Genomic DNA, 19,450 nt, shown 5'->3' with positions numbered 1-19,450 from the left:
CATTTATGACATACATGACATACAGATATACAGTACTGTTTCATCCTGACATTTATGACATACAGATATACAGTACTAATAAGTCAAATAATAGCAAGGGTATAAAATCACAGTTTTTCACATTAGGATCTAACATCCCAACAGACCACCTTTTTTATGGTTTGATTCAGTTTTAGTAGAATTCTCTCTCTCCCTCCAGTAAGCTGTCCCCTCGCCTGCGCGCTCCTCCTGGGCGACTGTTGTGAGGGGGAAAAGAAAGGTATCCCTACCTCTCTTCAACCCCATGGACTCCCCGCTGCTCTCAAACCGTTATACTCCACTGTCAGAATGCTTCGACGCCCCAGGATTACCCTCTTCTGGCGAGCATGGTGTTATCCAGGGAGCAGCTTCCCCAGATCGGGCCCTCCAGTGTAGCTGCGTGGCTTCGCTGGCTGATTAGCCTCCGAGGCTAACGCTAGCCGCAAGTAGCAAGCCATCCTCCTGGCCCTCGTGGAGACCAAAGGATTGGGGCCAAAGAAAAGGAGGCTGACCTCGCCGCTGTCTCCTGATCCCCTGAGTGATGAGGAACCTCTTCATCTCCACGGTGAAGCGCCACCGTCTCACTGCCCTGCGATTTCTCCAATTCGGCCGTGCAGCGCCGCTGGACTAGCTGCCTGGTCCAAGACGGTGAGGAGTGACGCCACGGGCTCACTGCTGACGAATGAACACGGACGGACGGGCGGCTGCCTCTTCACTTCCGCTCCCATGTTAACGGACGATAATAGGCACACTGGCCGCGAGCGGGAGCGCGCCTCGCGAGCGGCAAGCTATTTTTTCGCCTCGATCCTATTTGAGGCGGCGCGCCACGCGCATTGTCACAGAAATACAATTGAATATCTGCATTATTACCACAGATATAGATGTTGTTCAACCAGCTGTGTCTGTATCTGCAAATAAACGCCCAACCCCCCCCTGTCTGTATGTTTGTTTATACCTATAACTATTACAATGTTGCATAATAATAATAATAATAATAATAATAATAATAATAATAATAATAATAATAATAATAATAATAATAATAATAATAATAATAATAATAATAATAATAATAATAATAATAATAATAATAGCAGGATATAGCAGTCATTAAGTCAATCCACCTTGTCACCTATAATGACAAACGTTTTATTTGTTTCCTGACAGCTAATTATGGTAATGTGACGGGTGGCATTAATGAGAAAGGAGGAGGGGCCTCAATGAGCCAGGTTCCGTTATAGGGGGATACCTGCGGGAGGAACATTAGTTGGAATTGTTTGTTGTGGCCGGTGCAGTGAGGTAGGTGCACACCTCACTCCGGAATGCAGGAACAAGCATTACACGCTAAGATCACTTGCCTGGTTCCCAGCGGGATTGAAAGTAGTCGGTAGGATAATAGGACCACCAACGAACCAGAGCACCAGTGGTCCAGCTGCTCTTGTCGTGAAACACTTTTAGTTATTGTTTGGTAGTTATATAAATATGTCTAATCCGCCCGGGCCAGTGGGCCGGTAGACGGGCAAAAAGAATTGGGTCTTGCCCTTGGGCCGGATTAGTTTTATTTACATGTATGTTTGTTTGTTTATTTGTGTGTCCGTTTCCCCCCCACCATAACACCAACCCATGTACAAGGTACCTCTCTCAGACGTGAACACGGGCAGGCTTAGTGTGCCATTATCATATGGATGCCGTGGTTATGCACAGTTTGCACAAGTTGAATCACCGAGTGGTAGGATATCGGTTTACTTCATTGTGAGAAGTTTGATATCCCTTTTTATACAGTTCTTGACGTGGTATTTATTAATGTGTGATAAAGTTTCCTTCATTGTGTGAAGTGCTATTTATTGACAATCGATATCGTATGAAGTGCTATTTATTGACAATTGATATTGTATGAAATGCTATTTATTGACAATTGATATTACTCTCCTTCATTGTGTGAAGTGTCACCAGGTTGCTGTGAATAAAACCCTGCCCGGTCAAGACTGATTGGGGTTCCTGAGCATGAGGTTGAAGTGGGCTTATAGTAACTTTGTCCACCCCTTTTTATGTAATAAATATTATGGTTAAATTAACCTACACTCTTGTGTCTTTCTTAAAGCTAGGAACTTAGCGGGTGTAACATTTGGCGTAGTCAGTAGTCCTAGCTAAGTAAGCATTTATCTTTTCATGGGGGAAGCGGATTACATGTTTTTTTCCTTATTTTTGAGCACGTGAAACGGCAAGAGCAGCGGTGGGCCAGGGCCACGCAGCAGAGAGGATCCAGGGCCATTGTGGTCTTCTCATCAGTTCTCATAGGCCATGGAGCCAGACGCGATGGCGCAGCGCATACAGGAGTTGGAGCAGGAGTTGCAGAGACTGCATCCAGACGTTCAACCAGGAGCTTCGAGCAGCACTGGGAACAATGTGGAGCCAGCTGCAGAGGCTCAAGGGGGAACACGGTTGGTGTACATCCAGCAGAGTGAAAAGGTAACCTAATTCTCTGGCAATCTGGATAACGCAGACTCTCCTACCCTGGAAGAATGGATTGAACTGATTGAGAACCATATCCAGTTAAAATCGTCTGAAAAAGAAAAAGCTAATTGTGTGTATAACCATTTAGAAGGGGCGGCCCGGGTAGATGTTAAATATCTTCCCAAACAAGAGAGAGACTGTTGGTGGAATAATTCAGATATTGAGAGAAGTGTATGGATGTTCACACTCTCTAATCTCTCTTCGACGCAGGTTTTTTAACCGCAAACAACGTGAGGGGGAGTCATTGTTGGACTATTCCCATGCCCTTATGTCCCAAATGGATCAGATTGTTCAAACAGACGCACAGGCTAAGCCTAAGTCCCAAAGAGACCTGCGTGACCAATTTTGTGAGGGGGTCAAGGACCATGGTTTGAGTATAAGATTACGAGACAAAATTTGTGTGAACCCTGATTGGAAAATTAGGGATGTACGGAGGGAGGCTGTTGAGTGGACAGCGCAGTGTGAAAAACGGTCATTTAAAAAGGATAATCACTCCCCTCCATTTTCGAATGAAGTCCAGGCACAAGTGTCCTGCGAGCCAATTGAAAATAAATCAAGTTATTCTGAACTGAAAGCCCTCATTGAGGCTCAACAGAGACAATTGGATGTGCTAATGAAAGCATTGCAGCCCTTCAAACAGGAAGGTGGGGCTCAACCTCCATCTAGATTTAGAAGAGCTCCTGATGGAAAGCCTATCTGTTTTCGGTGTGATCAAAGGGGCCATATAGCACGTTACTGCACTGCAGCTCTCCCAAAAACATCCCAGCCCAAAAAGGGACCAGGCCAAGCAGAGGGACGAGAGCCCACTACTACCGAGCAAAGTCATATAAACCCTGAGACTAAGCTTAATTCAGGACGAAATCCATCTGTTATGTCGACACTTGTGAGTGAATGTCCAGTAGTGGAGGTTAAGATGGGGGAAATTGTGGTTCCATCATTATTGGATACTGGGTCCATGGTCACAACGATGACAGAGTTTTTTTAAAGAACATTTTGGTCACCTCACCGATGCTCAGTTACGTGAGTGTGCATGGTTAGATCTTCGGGCAGGAAATGGTCTAGAGCTGCCATACCTGGGTTATTTGGAGTTGGACATCACGATTTTGGGAAAATGTATCACGGGCAGGGGTGTCCTGGTAGTAAGAGATGCAGATGACCCTCAAATGCAGCATAAAAAAAGGTTAACCCCGGGAGTACTGGGTATGAATGTAATCAAAGGGTTTTATCAGGAGTTGTTTGTACAGTCTGGCTCCAGTCTTTTTGAGGATCCTAGAGTAACGGAGGCCCCGGAATGGAGACGAGCCCTTAGACACTGCCAAGTGGAGGAGACCATGGCCAATAATGGTCCCTGTAACATGTCCTAAGGTCCATTCACAGCAGCACATGGAATTATTGGTGGAGCCATTACGGCCAGGTGAGGGGGTACTTCCAGAAGGGCTGTTAGTTTCACCTGCCCTAGTGACAGCTGAAGCAGGGATAACATATGTACCAATCACTAATGTGGGCTACTCTGATGTTTGGCTAACCCCACGCAGGGTCATCGCTACGGTGAGCATGGTAACTATAGTATCAGAACCAGCTCCTCAGGTTGAGTTTCGCAGGGATGTGATTAATAATGAGTGCACAGCATCTGTGTCTCTTCCAGGAACTGAAGCTGGGGGGGGGGGCTGACTGGGTTTTGCCTAATTATTTTGAGGGATTAGATGCATCTGAGCAACAACAAGCGGCAGCTTTGATTAATAAATATAACAGTCTGTTTGCAAAAAGTGAAGCTGATTTGGGCTGTACCAATCTGATTCAGCATGAGATCCCCCTGCTAGATGATGCTCCTGTACGGCAGCCGTACCGTCGCATCATCCCGTCTCAATATGATATGGTGAGGGCCCACATAAAACAACTGCTGGACAGCCAGATCATCAGAGAGAGTTGTAGCCCCTATGCATCACCCATTGTCATGGTACAGAAGAAAGACGGCGTAAACCGAATGTGTGTAGACTATCGTCGCCTCAATGCTAAGACTAGGAAAGATGCGTTCCCTTTGCCACGGATTGAGGAGTCATTAGATGGACTGGTGGGAGCTAAATGGTTTTCAACTCTGGACTTAGCCAGTGGCTACAACCAAGTGGAGGTTGTGGAAAAGGATAGGGCAAAGACAGCATTCTGTACTCCATTCGGTCTATTCGAATTTAATAGGATGCCATTTGGATTGTGCAATGCTCCTAGCACTTTTCAACGCCTTATGGAGCGCATGTTCGGAGATTGCCGTTATCAGTCTGTTTTACTGTACCTTGATGATGTGATTGTGTTCTCTTCCTCTGTTCAGCAGCACATAGAGAGGCTGGAGGAAGTTTTCTCTCGGCTACAGAAGCAGGGGCTCAAGGTAAAGGGTTCTAAATGCCATTTCTTTCAGAGGCAAGTGAAATATCTGGGCCATGTAGTTTCGGCTGAGGGAGTGGCAACAGACCCGGACAAGGTAGCAATTGTGAAGGAGTGGCGGACCCCCACTAATCTGGCCGAGCTCAAATCTTTCCTGGGGTTTGCTAGTTACTATCGGCGCTTTATAGCTGGGTTTGCAAAGATGGCTGCTCCTTTAAATCATGCAGCAGCACAATTGTCCCCAGGCATAAAAAATGGTAAGACTCCCAGGAAGCCACTGGCCCCGGTCTGGACACCAGAGTGTGAAGAGAATTTTGGCCAGATAAAAACGGCGCTGATCTCTGCACCAGTGTTGGCCTATGCAGATTTTCATAAGCCATTTGTATTACAGATTGATGCTAGTCATGCGGGGTTGGGGGCAGTGCTTTGCCAGGAACATGGAGGGAAGCTCAGGCCTGTCGCTTATGCTAGTAGGGCACTTAAACCTACAGAAAAGAACATGCAGAACTATAGCTCTATGAAACTAGAGTTTCTTGCTCTTAAGTGGGCAGTGTCGGAGAAATTCAGAGGGTATCTGTTAGGGGGTTCCTGCACTGTATATACAGATAACAACCCACTTACCCACCTAGACACAGCTAAACTTGGTGCAGTAGAGCAACGATGGGCAGGCGAGCTGGCTCCATTTAACCTTACTTTAAAATATCGTCCTGGGACTAGGAATGGTAATGCGGATGCCTTGTCTCGCCGGTACAGGGAGCCCAGTACGACTGAGGCCTCGGAGGAGGAAGATGTTTGGGAGGAAGGGCTCTTTGGCATCCAGTCTGACATTTCTGTGCTTCCAGGTTGTTCCAAGGAGAGCCGTGTTGCAAGAACAAGATCCAGTTATTGGGCCACTGTTGGCCTGTTGGAGAAAAGCCAGGCCACCCGATGCAAAGGAGAGGGAGAGGTTTGGCCAGGGTACCAAGGAGCTTGCACGCCAATGGGGGCGCCTGAGAAAGGAAGGGACAGTGCTGTATCGACAGTGTAAATCTCCTGATGGTGGTAAGGAGATCTATCAGCTTGTACTACCACAGTGTTTACATAAAGATGTGCTCACTCAGCTGCATGATAATCATGGGCATCAGGGGGTGGAGCGGACGTTGCAACTTGCGCGTTCGCGGTGTTACTGGCCAAATATGTACAGGGATGTCGAGAAATGGTGTCTGCAGTGTGGGAGATGTGTGTTGGCTAAAGCTGTACAGCCAAAAATTAAACCAGTTATGGGCAGTCTACAGGCTTCTAGGCCACATGAAATCCTGGCTATAGATTTCACCATGTTGGAACTAGCTTCAAATGGAAGAGAAAATGTGCTGGTCTTAACAGATGTTTTTTCCAAATACACCCAGGCCATTCCCACTAAAGATCAGCAGGCCAGTACCGTAGCTGATGTTCTGGTTAAACAGTGGTTTAATTTGTTTGGTCCTCCTGAACGTATCCATTCAGATCAAGGAAGAAACTTTGAGAGTGGGTTGGTCAGGCAGTTATGCAAGGTCTACAAGATTCGCAAGTCTCGTACTACCCCTTACCACCCTCAGGGAAATGGTCAGTGTGAAAGATATAATCGCACATTACATGATTTGTTGCGCACACTGCCCCCAGACCAGAAGAGATATTGGCCGCGGCACCTTCCTCAGTTAACCTATGCCTATAACACCACCGTGCATCAGTCCACTGGCATGACTCCCTACTTTTTAATGTTTGGCCGGGAGCCCCGACTCCCTGTGGATTTTTTGCTAGGGGAGGGGTTAGAGGAGGCGGAGCAGGGTCTAGAGCAGGGGTGGGCAATTATTTTTCCCGGGGGGCCGAATGAGCAACTGAAAATATGTTGGGGGGCCGGGCCAAAATTCCAAACTTAATTATGCATAATATACATTTTATTTCTATATAAAAAGCAGTAAATGGCATTGTTTTGACCCCTGGTAAGAGTGTATGTTATTATTTGGCAATTAAAAGGTGAGGTTAGCTTTCAAAAATATAATTTATTCAAATAGAATTTATTTCCAAAATGATAAACAAAATGTGAAACATTAATAACAAAGGGCATTTTGAGTTTCATATACTATTGAAACAAGGATTTTCTTAGCTTTCTAAAGACATCACATCATCTTATAGCAAAAATAAACAAGACATGTCACTGAACTGTGTAAAGAAAAGTGTCCCAGTTTTGTAGCCTTTTTTTTACTTTACATGCCTATATTAAACATTTAATGTTTTCAGAACTGCAAAAAAAAGAAAAAAAATAGTGTCCCATTTCACTTGTTATATTTCCACATTTTAGTGTTCTTCAGTTATTTCTTTTTCATTCAGTGTGAGAAATCCAGTCTCTGTTGAGCTTTAACAAGTCCATCAAAGTCAGGTTGCATGTCTGAGGTGGAGATGCGAAGCACAGCTGCCAGATGTTCATCAGTGAGAGAGGATCTGTACCTGGACTTGGTAAACGTCATGACTGAGAATGTCTGTTCACATATGTAGGTGGATCCAAAGAGAACCAACATCTTCTGAGCATGTCTCCTAAGCGTATACTGTACGTGTGAACGTTGACATGAAAAAAAAAATAAATAAAAAATATTAAAAAAAATATTTTTTTTTTTTTTTTTTTTTTTTTTTTTATTATCATGTAATCTTTCGCGGGCCGGTCAGAATCATCCCGCGGGCCGGATCCGGCCCGCGGGCCGTACAATGCCCAGGTCTGGTCTAGAGGACTGGGTAAAGGAGCACCAGGAGTCACTGGAGGGAGCGTATAGCCATGTACGACAGCGCCTGGCTACAAGGAGGGAGTACAGAGATAAGAAACAGGAAGAGCAAGTGAGAGATCCATTTATAGGGGAGGGAGACCTTGTATATGTCCGTAACCATGGGGTGAAGGGTCGTAACAAGATTCAGGATGTCTGGGAACCGACCCCTTACCGGGTGGTACAGTGCCCTGCAGAACGTGGTGTAGTCTACTCCATCACCCCTGCAGTTCAGGATGGTCCGGTACAGCATGTCCACTGGACTGAGATGAGAGGTATGCCCATAGGTGGGTTGAGGCCTGATACAGGCCATGATTTGGGGGAAGAGCAGGAGGAGCAGGGGGATGGAGGAGACAATGGGGTGGAGGACACAGATGTTACATTGACAGAAGGACGGCCGTTGGAGTCGTATAGTGAGGGGTCAATGTCAGAATCCGAGCTTTGTCCAGAGGATGATGTGTTGGAAGGAGGGGATGGTGACTTGGAGACAGATTTCCCAGTGGTGGTGGAAGGCCTCAGGAAGTCTAATAGGAGTACTGCAGGCAAACACGATAATCCATTTAGACTCCCTAAATCTGCAGTTTAAGGTTTTCCCCAAGTAGTAGATTGTATTGGTATATCGTCGGGACGCCGATACATTTGGAGGGGGTGTATGTGACGGGTGGCATTAATGAGAAAGGAGGAGGGGCCTCAATGAGCCAGGTTCCGTTATAGGGGGATACCTGCGGGAGGAACGTTAGTTGGAATTGTTTGTTGCGGCCGGTGCAGTGAGGTAGGTGCACACCTCACTCCGGAATGCAGGAACAAGCATTACATGCTAAGATCACTTGCCTGGTTCCCAGCGGGATTGAAAGTAGTCGGTAGGATAATAGGACCACCGACGAACCAGAGCACCAGTGGTCCAGCTGCTCTTGTCGTGAAACACTTTTAGTTATTGTTTGGTAGTTATATAAATATGTCTAATCCACCCGGGCCAATGGGCCGGTAGACGGGCAAAAAGAATTGGGTCTTGCCCTTGGGCCGGATTAGTTTTCTTTACATGTATGTTTGTTTGTTTATTTGTGTGTCAGTTTCCCCCCCACCATAACACCAACCCATGTACAAGGTACCTCTCTCAGACGTGAACACGGGCAGGCTTAGTGTGCCATTATCATATGGATGCCGTGGTTATGCACAGTTTGCACAAGTTGAATCACCGAGTGGTAGGATATCTGTTTACTTCATTGTGAGAAGTTTGATATCCCTTTTTATACAGTTCTTGACGTGGTATTTATTGATGTGTGATAAAGTTTCCTTCATTGTGTGAAGTGCTATTTATTGACAATCGATATCGTATGAAGTGCTATTTATTGACAATTGATATTGTATGAAATGCTATTTATTGACAATTGATATTACTCTCCTTCATTGTGTGAAGTGTCACCAGGTTGCTGTGAATAAAACCCTGCCCGGTCAAGACTGATTGGGGTTCCTGAGCATGAGGTTGAAGTGGGCTTATAGTAACTTTGTCCACCCCTTTTTATGTAATAAATATTATGGTTAAATTAACCTACACTCTTGTGTCTTTCTTAAAGCTAGGAACTTAGCGGGTGTAACAGTAATTATGATTATTATTATTATGATTGAACAGCAACCAGTAGGCTTATATCAGTGTATATTTTATTAACAGATTGCAGAATGGGTATACAATACAGTACAGCTCTTTCTTTCTCTCTTTCTCTCTCGTTTTCTCTCTATCTTTCAATAGATGTTGTTCAGCCAGCTAATGTGTCTATCTTTCCCAATGCAAATAAACAATATTACTATAGTTAGTACCCCGCCCTGTCTGTCTGTTTGTTTGTCTATCTGTCATATCTGGTTGCCTGTCTGTCTGGCTGTCTGTCTGTTTGTTTGTTTGTTTGTTTGTTTGTTTGTCTATCTGTCTATATCTGGTTGCCTGTCTGTCCCGACAGAGACAGATAGAGAGGGGGGAGATAGAGAGAGAGCGAGAGAGAGCGAGAGGGAGAGAGAGAGAGAGAGAGGGGGGGGGAGAGAGAGGGGGAGAGAGAGAGAGAGAGGGGGGAGAGAGAGAGGGAGAGAGAGAGAGCTCTTGATGCTGCTGGGGCTCCACGCTGCTCTTTCGAGTACAGTCACACTGATCATCATTCTAAATGACTGACTTCGCATATAGACTAGGCATTTACAGCTGTCCCAATGTAAATGTGCCTTCCTCGGTGCGCTTCCGCGCGCTCAAGTCGTAGGTCCAGTGTGCCTGACCAGGCGCGCGATCCCGCGAGGGAGCCGCGCGTGAAATTCATTCGTTAGCATGAATCTGGCTTCAGAACGTCCCACTCCACTGACACATGGCTCCTCTATTTGAACGACCACATCAAACAAGAGGTGGACGCGGGCAAATACTGCGGCATGGTCATGCTGGACCTACAAAAGGCCTTCGACACTGTCAATCACTCCATTCTAATGGACAAGCTAAAAGCAATTGGTTTTGATAGCTTATCAGTGAGCTGGATGCAATCCTACCTGGAGGGGAGAGAACAGATGGTAAAGGTAAACGGTACTCTATCCCCCCCCCTCACAGTGAGCTGTGGTGTTCCACAAGGAAGCATACTAGGACCGCTACTCTTCCTAATTTATGCAAATGACATGTCGTCAGCCTGTGACTGCAACTTGTTCCTGTTTGCGGACGACTCAGCCCTGCTGGTCTCTGACAAGAACAAATTGCAGGTTGAAAAAACCCTCAGCACGGAACTAGGCAAAATCTGCATATGGCTCGCTGATAACAAACTATCATTACACATGGGCAAAACAGAGTCCATTCTCTTCGGTTCAAATAACAAACTCAGCAAGACCGACGGATTCTCAGTTACAGTGGGTGACAATATTGTCACAAGGAAAGACGAAATTACCTACCTGGGTTCCATCCTAGAGGCAAATCTTTCCTGTGACAAAATGGCATCCAATGTAATAAAAAAAGTCAACCAACGAACTAGATTCTTGTACCGGATCTCCTCTCTGGTAAACAAGAATACCCTGAAGACTCTGGCAGGAGCACTCATTCAAGGGTACTATGACTATGTGTGCACCTCATGGTACCAAAGCACCTCAAAGGTGCTTAAAACAAAATTACAAACATCACAAAACAAACTGGTCAGACTACTACTTGACCTGAACCCCAGAACCCACCTCACCCCTGCCCACTTTGCCAACCTAGGATGGCTTAGAGTAGACGACAGAGTACAGCAACTTGCAATGGGCCTGGTCTACAAGATACACTATACGACCGGGGTGCCCATGTACATGTCAAAATACTTCCCAAAGGTCAGTGAATACCACAACCACTACACCAGAGGAAACTCAACAAATCATGTTAAACCCAGATTCGGCTCAAACAAGGGACTAAACACGTTTCGCAATTATGCCACAACAATGTGGAACGCCCTACCCAAAACTGTAAAGGAATGTGAATCCCTGCCCACATTCAAAACCGCTCTTAAAGAGCACCTACGGGAGGCTGCAATTCGAAACTGGCCACCGTAAATGCCCAAAACCCCCACCACCTCCTAATAGACAGTCTCCTCCCCACCGCATGTATATATTCCCTCCCCGCCGTATGTATATTTCCCTCCCACCCACCCACCCCCTCCTAATGTACAGTCCCCTCCCCATCATCATATGTATATACTCTGTCAGGATCTAGGGGTAACAGTACTGTATATTTGAATACCGCTTATGTCACAAATGTATCAGTACTAAATACCTACATGTCCCTATGCCATAAATGTCATGTATGTTGTGTATGTCATAAATGTCTATATGAATTGAAAATGGGGGACCCTGATGGAAACAAGACAAACGTCTTTCTCAGGTCTGCATCCCCTTAACAATTGTATGTATTGAGCTGTACTGTATTGTACCCATTCTGCAATCTGTTAAATAAAGTTTTCATTCATTCATTCATTCAGCAGTGTGCTCGTGGCGTGACGGGACGACCTCGCAGGAAACGCACTTCTCTCCCTCTCTCCCTCTCTCCCTCTCTCTCCCTCCCTCCCTCCCTCCGCTCCTCCTCCTCCTCCTAGCAAAAGTCCTTGATATAATTAAACATATTCCAACTATTGTGGAGCGCTATCCGTCTGCACATAGTCATTGTGCATGTGGGAGTAAATTACGTCAGATGCAGACAATCAACAGACCATCGCGAGACACCCCACCCACCCAACCTCCTCCAATGTACAGTTTCTTCGTCAAATGTATATACTCTCTTTTTGTATCACAAACAGTACTGTATTTGTAAATCAGTAATGTCATAAATGTATAGATGTAGCAGTACTGTCTATCTGTATGTCATGTATGTTATGATGAATTGAAAATGGGGGACCCTGATGTAAACAAGACGAAAGTCTTTCTCTGGTCTGCATCCCCTTAACAATTGTGTGTATTGAGCTGTACTGTATTGTACCCATTCTGCAATCTGTTAATAAAGTGTTCAATCAATCAATCAAATCAAACTCACCGAAGACTATGAAGCCCTAGTGTAATTCCCTCTTATGCGATGATGACAGCAACACATTCTTTATAGCACTGGTGGGAGTTCTTTCAAATCCGGACGGTGAGAACTGTGAAACACATACATGAAATACAATAAATCACAGATCAAACAATAACAACATACATCCATCTTATTTCTACTCGTCTCTTAGTGTCACATGTCTTTGCAATATTGTTAAACAAATGAACTTAACCTACAAAACACATGAAGTCCTTCTGCAATAATAACTCACTTAGTAAACCTTTAGTTAGCAGCACTTTAGCTCCATGGCTTGGGCGACACATAGCTAACAACCACAACACCAACACCTACCTTACTGCTGCTGCGATAAGAGAGGACATTATGGGGACTGGATCATCTTCTGGACCTTGTAACAATGACAATAAAGATCATTCTATTCTATTGATCTCTTTACAAGAAGAAGTGAAACTATCTCTTAAATCCGCGGAGATTTTGACACGCGTGCGTCGGCATAAAACGTCCCCGGACACTGTGGGCTTCAACCATTAGTTCCGCCATTAAACTAGCAGCATTTAAACTGAACACAGAGGCAGTTACACCTAGTATCAACAATTGTAAATCTTTGGTAGGTTTGCATTCTTTCTGGTCTAATTCCCACCCTCAGAGGGAGCTCTGAGTCTTTTAGCCGTATCTACAGTGCTGATAGATTGCTGCAAAATATTTGCTCAGCTTGTGGATATGGCTACATCAGCCACTTTGATTCCTCCTGGACTGAGACAAAGTTATATAAATACGATAGACTTCTTCCCAATCATAAGGGAATTACAGCAGCAGCCCGAGCCAAGAAGAAGTCTTCAGGCTGAAAGGACTTCACTTCATGCACCTGAATGTGAGGAGTTTACCACCAAATATCGATGAGATTCGTCTGCTGGCTTATAAAACAAAGGTGGGAGTTATTTGTTTTACAGAGACCTGGCTTGATCCCAGTATCAGTGATTCAGAAATTGAAATATACCCAATTACTCTGTAGTCAGAAAGGATCGCAGTCGTAACGGAGGGGGGGTCTGTGCTTTTGTGAGAAATGATATACATTTTACTGTCAGGACAGACGTGGTTGATGAGGTTGAAGTTGTGCTGCTGGACATTCACCTGACAAAAACGAAACCAGTGCTATTGGGAGTATGTTATAGACCACCTGATCAAAGTGCATTTTATTTAAGCATTACATCACGCGCAGGAGTGGTTTGTGAACAATAAACCATGCCTAGGGGTGGTCGTTAGACCCCCCTAGGCATGGTTTATTGTTCACAAATCACGACTGCAAGTGGTGTAAAGCTTTTATACAACTGCCACATTCATCCAACCTTATTTCTATACAATAAACACACATTAATCGAAGATTTATTGAAAAAACCATCCGCCAGAAAAAGTTGTTCCCACAACTACAAAAAAGACAATTTGCCTCCATGTGGAAACAGATCGGAAGTGCATCCAACCAACTAACACATCCAACTGTGTATTATTGGAATGATTGAGAGAAGTTGCCTCATGTGGAAGCAGCTTGAAGTGCATCCAACCAACTAACACATCCAACTGTGTATTATTGGAATGATTGATTGAACATTTTATTACCAGATGCAGAATGGGTACAATACAGTACGGCTCAATACACACAATTGTTAAGGGAATGCAGACCTACTTTCCATAGAACTTCATTCTTAGATGCTTCTATAGAAAGTAGGTCAAACAAATTAAAAAGTTTTTTTTGCCCTATAGGAAAAAAACGTTTTCTTCGCCCTATTTTTTTATTTATTTTTTTAAACCTACTGTAGAGGGCCTAAACTTAACCAGTTGGAAACCAAGCGTACAGTAATAAAATTAGCAATCAATCAATCAATCAACTCAATAGGCCATGCTCACTTAGAACAGCGCAGCACCCAGCTCTCTCTCAGTCTGACCCGCGTTGCAGACAGGAGTGTGTGTGTGTGTGTGTGTGTGTGTGTGTGTGTGTGTGTGTGTGTGTGTGTGTGTGTGTGTGTGTGGCGGTGGGTGGAGACTAGAGCTAGCGCTGACAGTCAGAGAGGAGGGGGGAAAAAAAGAAAAAAAAAATTTAAATTAATCAATCAATCAAATCGCGATTTTTCTTTTGTTACACAATTATTCAAGACCCATCAATTACATCATCCAACATTGTTTAAACGACTAAGACATTCGCTGTGACAGAATCGCTTGATATTTAGTCGTTTAGTCGCTATCAACATATCCATTTGTAAAGATTATTGTCCACCTTCTTGTGATTGACAAGCTAAAAGCAATTGGTTTTGATAGTCTATCAGTGAGCTGGATGCAATCCTGCCTTGAGGGGAGGGAACAGATGGTGGAGGTAAACGGTACCCTATCCCCCCCCCTCACAGTGAGCTGTGGTGTTCCACAAGGAAGCATACTAGGACCGCTACTGTTCCTAATTTATGCAAATGACATGTCGTCAGCTTGTGACTGCAACTTGTTCCTGTTTGCGGACGACTCAGCCCTGCTGGTCTCTGACAAGAACAAGTTACAGGTTGAAAAAACCCTCAGCTCGGAACTTGGCAGAATCTGCATATGGCTCGCTGATAACAAACTATCATTACACATGGGCAAAACAGAGTCCATTCTCTTCGGTTCAAATAACAAACTCAGCAAGACCGACGGCTTCTCAGTTACAGTGGGTGACAATATTGTCACAAGGAAAGATGAAATTACCTACCTGGGTTCCATCCTAGAGGCTAATCTCTCCTGTGACAAAATGGCATCCAATGTAATAAAAAAAGTCAACCAACGAACTCGATTCTTGTACCGGATCTCCTCTCTGGTAAACAAGAACACCCTGAAGACTCTGGCAGGAGCACTCATTCAGGGGTACTACGACTATGCTTGCACCTCATGGTACCAAAGCACCTCAAAGGCGCTAAAAACAAAATTACAAACATCTCAAAACAAACTGGTCAGACTACTGCTTGACCTTACTCCTAGAACCCACCTCACCCCTGCCCACTTTGACAACCTATGATGGCTTAGAGTAGACGACAGAGTACAACAACTTGCAATGGGCCTGGTCTACAAGATACACTACACGACCAAGGTACCCATGTACATGTCAAAATACTTCCCAAAGGTCAGTGAATACCACGATCACAACACCAGAGGGAGCTCCACAAATCATGTTAAACCCAGATTCGGCTCAAATAAGGGACTAAACACGTTTCGCAATTATGCCACATCAATGTGGAACGCCCTACCCAAAGCTGTAAAGGAATGTGGATCACTACCCACTTTCAAAACCTCTCTCAAGGGACACCTACGGGAGACTGCAATTCAACACTGGCCCCTGTAAATATCCTAACCCAACCCCCTCCAATGTACAGTCATTTACCTAGTATGGTTTTGTCAATAGTTCAATGTACAATTGTGTTTGTTTGTACAGTGTCTCCTCCCCCCCCCCCCTCAATGTACAGTGTTACTTGTTTATACAGTGTGCCCCCCGCCCCCCCCCCCCCCCCAACCACCTCCAATGTAAATTACCCAGTATGGTTGTCAATATCCCAATGTACCCAACCCCCCCCACCCAACCTCCTCCAATGTACAGTTTCTACGTCAAATTTATATACTCCCTTTTCTTGACTCCTTCTGTATCACAAACAGTACTGTATTTGCAAATCTGGTATGTCATAAATGTATAGATGTAGCAGTACTGACTATCTGTATGTCATGTATGTCATATATGTCTATATGAATTGAAAATGGGGGACCCTGATGGAAACAAGACAAACGTCTTTCTCAGGTCTGCATCCCCTTAACAATTGTATGTATTGAGCCGTACTGTATTGTACCCATTCTGCAATCTGTTAAATAAAGTTTTCATTCATTCATTCATTCATTCATCCTGCGGATTGATGTGATGTGATTCGGTTGTGGGTGGGTCCTGGGCCAGCAAGCGTGGACTGATCGCAATACATACAGATGTAGCCTTTAGTATTCATGGGCGCTTTGCCGCGACGCGCGCACGGTTATATCACGTCGTTTTAATTAATTAGGAACTCAGGCTGCTGTTCTGTTTTATGCCGCCAGGAGGCGCAAAGTCGGCGGCGGTCTATTGAGTATTGACTTCCTCATCCATCACTGCCTTTGTGTCGATAACACGAGCCACTGTCAACGTTGGGACGGCGCGAGACTGAGAGAGACTTTATTGTGAATTTAAAATATGCTGGTAAAGTGGGGAGGGAGATTGTTCATTCAAGTAAGCTATAATATATTATGAAATTCGTATTATGAAACAGGAAACACCTTGACCATTGTCTTCAACTTAGCTCACTACGATTCAACCTATTGCGTGGCACCACAGAGAGACGTTGTAGTATCGGCGTCTGTGATTTGCCTAAACGTTCGGCTGAGTCTGCAGCAGCCGTAGACAGATCATTAGAATATTATTCTTTTGGTAACGTTTTATTTCTGACTACAGTACAGTATGTATTACTATCTATTACTACCTACTATGGGCCAGCCGTGTATAGGTGTAACAGAGTTATAATAGTTCTACGTCAATGTACAGTTTCTACGTCAAATGTATATACTCCCTTTTCTTGACTCCCTCTGTATCACAAACAGTACTGTATTTGCAAATCTGGTATGTCATAAATGTATAGATGTAGCAGTACTGACTATGTCATGTATGTCATATATGTCCTGATGAATTGAAAATGGGGGACCCTGATGTAAACAAGACGAAAGTCTTTCTCTGGTCTGCATCCCCTTAACAATTGTGTGTATTGAGCTGTACTGTATTGTACCCATTCTGCAATCTGTTAATAAAGTTTTCAATCAATCAATCAATCAATGGTTGTGATGGCGGAGTTACAGTAGCGACGCGTCAGGTTCGTTACTGTATATTTGCATATCGTTTTATTTACTACTACCTACTATGCTGCTATGTCTATACTAGTACTATCTACTACTACTTTGTATCACAAACAGTACTGTATTTGCAAAACTGATATGTCATAAATGTATAGATGTAGCAGTACTGTCTACCTGTATGTCATGTATGTCATTATGAATTGAAAATGGGGGACCCTGATGTAAACAAGACGAAAGTAAAAATAAAACGTTCAAACTGTTCCAACTTGTGTATTGTTTTCATAAAAGTTGACTAAGATTGTACTCTTGTATTTTGCACTGTACAGTATGTCACAGGTGAGCTTGCTAGCCATTTGATTGTTAACGTGATATTCTGCAGTGCAGGTGAATAAAGTAGAAGCACTTCTTATAGTGTACAATGGGGGAAATAAGTATTGTTCAGTAAATGTATTTCCAATTAGCGTATTCAAGCGAAATTTGCACCAGACGTTTGTATTAACTCAAGAAATCTAAACATTAAAGTCCATATGTAAATAAAGTTATGTGTAATCAAGTGGAATGAAACAGGAAAAAAGTATTGGACACACTAAGAAAAAGCAGTACACCACAGCAAGGAAAGGCAAGGAACTAGCTGAAAACCAAAACGAATTAGGAGGCAACTCTACCTCCTATCTGTGCTAATAATGTCAACTGGGTTAGAATATATTAATGGGCTATAAAATGTTTTTTTGTTTGTTACCAAGGTGCATGGAGGACATCTTCAGTTTTGCAGGATTTTGAGAAAGCATGGCACTTGAGACAAAACACACTATATCCTATATAATTGTATTTTAATTCCTCTTGTTTCTTTATATACATTGCGTACAGCTTGTTATATTACATTTTATTGTATTTTCTTGTTATTGTGGCCATCTTGGTCGACATATGCTGGTAAAGTCATCATGATATGATTTCAGGCTGCCAATAAATTTGGAAAAACCTGGAGTGCGTGCCTGGACATTGTTTCCCTATTTTTATGTGTGGTACAATACACCATTCCCATCAGAACACTTGAATAACAGAAGAGACAGTTTTGTATGTAACGTTGTGTTTAATAACAATAACAAAACGCACCAATAAAAATTGCATAAATAGCAGCATTAACAACAATATAATCTCTCATTTACATAACATAACTTATTATTTGATACACACAATTGTTACCCATTCAGAATATCCTCCTTCCAGAAAATCATCCTTCCAATGTGCTGCTTGCCTGCATGGTTAAATAAAAAAATATATATATAAAAATCACAGTGTGTGCAAATCAGCTTCAGAATAGAAATCAAAATAGCACTTATTAGGAGTTGTTTGTAATTAGGCTGTACATCGGATATAAATGAAGACGTCAATACAAATGTATGAAGCTACACAACGGTTTACTGAAAATAGCATAACCTAGGATTTTTTACAAGGTTGCTAATTCATCACTGGTTGGATGTTGGGTTTTGTTTACTTTAAGAGTAGAACAACTAGCACTTTCCTTTTGCTTCTCAAGTGACTGTAGTACATGACCAGCACAGTCACTTTTAGCCCTTATTTTACTTTGTATCTCTTTGCTGCAGTAAAGTCAATCTTTCTGCATTCCTTGTACTCCACCTTTGACATTGCAGTAGGCAACAGCCAATACGCCTTTTCCTGCGTCACTGTCTTTGAGTCCCTCAACTTCACTGTTGCTTCAATGAGAAACAACAATGCTGCTACATGTGTGCAGGTCTCGCCCAGGCCAGCCATACATGTACAGTGGGCTCCAACAATCCTACCAGACTTTTCAGCCATTATCCAGGGCTCCAGGGGTTTTTCTCTTATTCGTTGGGAATGGAGTACCTGAATAAAAGACAACCAAATATAAGCTTGTAAATAAAAAGCGAGTTTGAATGAATGAAAACTTTATTTAACAGATTGCAGAATGGGTACAATACAGTACGGTTCAATACACACAATTGTTAAGGGGATGCAGACCAGAGAAAGACGTTTGTCTTGTTTACATCAGGGTCCCCCATTTTCAATTCATAGTGACATTTATGACATACACAACATACATGACATCATGACATTTATGGCATAGGGACATACATGACATACAGGTATATAGTACTGTTACATTTGTGACATATACAATATGCAAATATACAGTACATTGTTACCCATAGATCCTAACAGAGATATGCAAATATACAGTAGCCTACTCATCAATTTACTTATTTAATAGGGTTTAATTGTTTATATGTTTATGACCGATCAGCATTTTGATCCAAAAATGTGTACTAGTAGACTATTAGAAAATTTTAAATGTAAGAGACTGTGCCAACCTACCTGGGTTCCATCCTAGAGG

Source organism: Notolepis coatsorum (assembly GCF_963971535.1).
Source record: "Notolepis coatsorum genome assembly, chromosome: 3".
NCBI lineage: Eukaryota > Metazoa > Chordata > Actinopteri > Aulopiformes > Paralepididae > Notolepis > Notolepis coatsorum.
Note: the sequence above shows the minus strand (reverse complement) of the source record.